The sequence below is a fragment of the Helianthus annuus genome, chromosome 14 (genome assembly GCF_002127325.2).
Source record: "Helianthus annuus cultivar XRQ/B chromosome 14, HanXRQr2.0-SUNRISE, whole genome shotgun sequence".
In the NCBI taxonomy this organism is placed as follows: Eukaryota; Viridiplantae; Streptophyta; class Magnoliopsida; order Asterales; family Asteraceae; genus Helianthus; species Helianthus annuus.
In genome coordinates, this window is record NC_035446.2 from 41,600,072 (window position 1) to 41,605,553 (window position 5,482).

Below are 5,482 nucleotides of genomic sequence, written 5' to 3' on the forward strand. Positions count from 1 at the left end.
CAATAACTTCGAGCTTCGACCGCATTTGATACAAATGCTCCAAAACTCCACAACCTTCCACGGGCTTGCGGACGAGGATCCCCATCTACATATAACTAATTTCTTAGAAATATGTGATACCTTTCGGATCAATGGAGCATCAAACGACGCCATCCGCCTCCGTATGTTTCCATTCTCACTAAAAGACCGAGCGAAAGCTTGGCTCAACGCCCTCCCAGCTGGTTCGGTAAACACCTGGGATGAACTAGCCCAAAAATTTCTATATAAGTATTTCCCTCCTGCTAAAACTGCTAAATTAATGACTGAAATTAATACATACTCACAAGAGGAGGGGGAATCCTTATATGAAACTTGGGAAAGGTTCAAGGAGCTATTACGCAAGTGTCCCCATCACGGCCTCGCAATATGGCAACAAGTATCCACTTTCTACAATGGATTGTTGCCACACACTAGGCAGACACTTGATTCTAGCTCCGGGGGACTTTTAGGTAACCGACGCCCACATGAAATATATAATCAGATTGAGGAAATTTCTCAAACCAATTTTCAATGGCACACCCCCCGGGGAAATAAGTCTATCGCCCCGGGCGCCCATAAGGTCGACGAAAGCACTTCTTTACAAGCCCAAATCGAGGCCCTTTCTTCAAAAATAAAAAAAATTAGAAATGACAAAAACCGTCTCGGTTATGGCTTGTGAAGGGTGTGGTGGGTCACATGAAAATTGGAGTTGCATGAAAGAAACGGACGATCAACAAGAAATGGTAAACTACATTGATAATAGACCTAGGCCGTCAGGTCCTCCAACGGGAACTTACAACCAAGGATGGCGAAACCACCCAAACCTTGGTTGGAGGGAACCCGGCAATAGTAGTAACCAACAAACCCAACGAACAAACTTTCAGCAATCAAGAAATGAGTCACAAAATTTCACTCAACAACAAGGTGGACGAGAAAGGCTCGAAGATACTATATCTCGCCTCGTCTCTGACACTGATAAGAAAAACTCGGAAAGATTTCTACAATTAGAGTCTAATTTTAGGAATCAACAAGCTAGCATTCAAAACATAGAAAAACAAATAAATCAAATAGCTCAAAACTTTTCCGAGAGACCGCAAGCCGCATTACTGTGACATCTGTGCCTCCAAGACCATCGAACAAATACCAAATCAATGAAATATTGTATTTCATACTTGGAATTTGTATAAATATGTGTATCGTTTACACATATCAATTCTCGTTTGATTTCAAGCTCTAAATCGCTTTCTGGAAGGTTATACGCGATCTGATGCGTAAATATAACCAGTTTAATGCAACAAACACTCCGGAATAGTGACATAGGCTTAACATACCTTAAATAACCTTTACATAACTTAGAAATAAGTTTTGGATGGTTTGGTATGCCGAAATCAAGTTTATTCGATCGCAGGGACTATTTGTGTCAAACTGCGAAACTATACCGATTCGTATGGTGTCGAACAGTCTGGAACTTGATCATAAGTTAAACATACCATATATAACCTAAAAATGGCTTAGAAATAAGCTTTGATAGGTTCGGTGTGCGAAAACATGCTTATATGATCTTACAGGGACTAAAAGTGTCAAAGACGGCGTAAGTTTGCATTTTCGCGTGTATCTTACGTTCTGGACACATCTGGACATCCAAAATTTTTGTACACACTAAAATATTTTTATTTTAGTGATCGCCATGCAAAAATTCCATTCGTCGCTTAATTTGGATCGGTTTTGCGTTCGTTACGACTTCCGTCGTAATTAACCGAACAACGCGATCGTACGACCAAACGAACTGACATCCGAGATGTTTTCGAGCATATTTCAGGTCCCCTATGCTATAACTTCATTTTAGAGCCTTGAAATGAGGTTAACGGGGTTTAAACGCATCGAAAAAGGCTTTAAACACGTGCAGGGACCATTTCTGTCAATTTTGAAACTTTGCTGAACCTGATACATGCTAGCGTAGCGCGAGCCCTAAGGCCTATGCCCTAGCGCTACGCGAGTGCCTCATCTGGGCAGAATGTGTGTTTTCAGCAACAGTTTGTAATTTCAGGGGCCAAACTTGCAATTTCTTTGTGTGGTAACCAAGTTACCACCTCTCCAAGGCTTTGCACCTGCTCCTAACACTTGTATGGATGAGATTTATTCCTTAATGGCTAAACAAACCACTTGTGATGATCCTAGAGCATCACCACAAGTATAAATAGCCCATCCATTTCATTCATTCCTTGCTCATTCTTCTCATTCCTCTCTTCACATCTGCTTTGGAGCTCTCTCTCAAGCATTTGGGACTTGTCTTCTTTGTAGAAAAGATAGCAAGGACTATTGTGAGCCTTCTTTCATTCTTTTTCTTGCTTTTTCCTTATGTAGTGCAGAAAGTCAAACAGTTTGGCCAACAGTTTGACTTTCGGTTTTGACCATCAATTGGTCAAGTCAAAGTTCAATTGAACTTTGACACGTGATTGTAATCACGATAGTTATAATCCTGCGCGATTATAACCGCTGATTACCACGTTATCTAGTTGTAGTGTCGAGTCAAAGTTTCGGTCAAAATGCGTTTTAGCACGCATTTTGCAACGGAACTACTTTAGGGTATCAAAACACTTTGTTTTGATACCAAATCAGTAGGTTAGACATGTTTTGACATGTCTAACTCGACACTATTAGTTTGTGCTTGTTTAGGGTCGTAAGATAAGCGGTCTAAACAACCGCTTATACTTCCGAACCCGACCCGTTTGGTCGATCTTTGGATCCGACCAAGCTTAGTTAGTGATCATAAATGCATAGGGAATAACCACTGAGGTTATAACCTTATGATCTCGTAGGATCGGTTAGTCATTTGCTAGTTAGCTTGTATGCCCATAGTAAATGACCAAAATGCCCTTTTGAAGCTAGAATCCGTAATTTGACTATGTGAACATATTTTTGACAAGTAATCTGATTTAGTAACATGTTTAGGGATAATTGGGCATGTAAGACTTGGCATAGCACATAGATTACCGTCCGAACATAGTTTTACGCTAACGACGCATTATAGTGGCTTATGTTACCATAATGGGTCGAAACGGGTCAAAAGCACTTAGGTAGGCCTTTCAATCAGAATGTTGGGACTATTAAATCATACCATATGAGTTCAAATACTCATTTGATTTATAGAACCTCATTCTATCCTATCTCCCGATTTAGGTGTCGATTTATTTATCTAGCAATCCGATACTAGGTACCACTTGATTCCTTGATTGCCCGTGCATCGATAGTTCACAAAATCAAGGATACCCTACAATCTCAAGTGAGTACATAGTTCCCCTATTTTACTGTTTTCGATTGTTTTGGGGTGATCCATATGTGTTAAATGATTTCGATGTTTAAACAATGGTTTATATTAAATTAATAACGATTTTGATAAGGTGAACAAGACTTGTTGGTTGTAATTACATAACGAATAACATTCATTAATTTGGCCAAACCGACCAGTATTAGGTTATGGTACCATAGGATCTGACAAATCCCGTTATCAGACTGCACCCATGGTTATGTGTGGGTTAGGTGGGTAGCGACCGAACCTGATGATTTTAACTTACCCTTTGGTGGTTAGTTAATGCGAGATTGTTAACTTACCCTTTGGTGGTTTGTTAATGCGAGATAGGCGAGTCACGAAGGTTTGAATGTTATTAGCAAGGCGACCAAAAGTATTTTCACTATTAAAACGAGTTAAACGATTTTGGGATGAGTTACACGATTTGAAACAAATTAAACGAGATAAACGATTTGGTTAAACGATTGGTTTTGGGATGTGAATAAATTATGGGACAGGTGTAGTATGATAGAAGCATGGTAGATACGCCGCTGGTACATCTTATATATAAATGCTCTTATCATACTACATTTTGTGTCATTATTTAGTTCACTGGGGAAACGATTTTAAAACGATGTCACACAACGAGGTTTTTGAAATGATATAAACCATACGAGTTTTATTAACGAGCTTTTACGAGATGTTTCCAAATTATTTTACTAAAACAAATGTTTTGGGTTAAGAATCATGGCTACGAGATTTTATAACAAACTATAACCAGTTTGATTTGAGTTGGTTATTTATGTTGCAATACATTTTTCAAAACAAGGTTTGTATTTTGACTCTTGTAGTCTAACAAGGTACTGCAACATATAAACTAGCCATGAATCCGACACTCTCATAAAACCTATGTACTCGCCAGCATTTCTTTGCTGACTTTGTTTTCACATATGTTTCAGGTATTGTTGATTGATGTCGATTGCTAGAATGCACACTCATATAGGACTGGACGAGGCCTTAGTGACTTAATAACAATGATAGACTATGTTTAACTTGTTTGTTAGATTTCAAGACGATGTAAACGTATAATGTTTAATAAAACAAAACTTCAATATTCCGTGTGTTTTGAAACAATGATTCTGTTACAACACTCCCCGACGTTTCCGCCACGGTTTGTTGTTTTAACGTGGTCGGGGTGTGACAATTACCTAGCAATACCGAAACAAACCCAAAGGCGCAAGTTCACCTCATCACACTACGAAACCGCACCGTAGGGCCTGCAGAAGTACCGCCACCTACGGAAGAAACGATGCCAACACCTCTGCAGGAAAAGAACTCTCCTCCATCACCAGAGCCTACCAAGGCTCCTCGAGTTCCGTACCCCGGTAGGTTAATTCGTCAAAAGACCAATGAGCAATTCGCAAAATTCGAAAGTCTGTTAAAACAGTTGCATGTCAATATTCCTTTTATCGAAGTCCTAACCCAAATGCCCAAATACTCTAAATTTATGAGGGACTTCCTTACCCATAAAAAGAAAATTGAAAATTTGCAATTAGTTAATTTAGGCGAAGAATGCTCTGCCCTCGTACTCAATAAACTACCCCAAAAGAAAATCGATCCCGGAAGTTTCACGATTCCATGCTCAATAGGGGAATCACCCGTTCGCAATGCCTTGGCCGACCTAGGGGCTAGCATTAACCTCATGCCCTCATCAATGTTCAAAAGGCTTGGCTTGGGAACCACGAGCCCTACAAAAATAAGCATACAACTCGCTGATCGATCCGTCCAGTTCCCACAAGGTGTCATCTAGAATGTCTTGGTAAGGGTAAGCAGATTCGTTTATCCAGTTGACTTTGTCATACTCGATATGGAGGAAGACACCGAGGTCCCCCTTATACTAGGGAGACCCTTCCTTGCCACGGCACAAGCAGTGGTAGACATGAATGACGGGACACTCACTTTGAGGTATGGGGATGATGAGGTGAAGTTCGGAGTTGGGAAGAGAATAGAGGACGACGACCCAGTCAATTACATGAAGGTTAATTATTCGAGCCTGGATGCCGCTCTCCGACGGTGTAACATGGGAAGCCAGGCATCCCACTCAGAAGATATATAACCTCGACTCGGGTCTAGCCAAGGACCCTTATAAACGTGGCGCACCACAGAGGCATTCCG

General features: G+C 40.5%; 1 non-coding gene across 1 annotated transcript; it reads right to left on the reverse strand.

Annotated features, from left to right (window-relative positions):
- Positions 1-292: 292 nt before the first annotated feature.
- Positions 293-399, reverse strand: LOC118486981. The gene has a single exon (XR_004880148.1). It is a non-coding gene; the product is annotated as a small nucleolar RNA R71 (small nucleolar RNA).
- Positions 400-5,482: the final 5,083 nt, after the last annotated feature.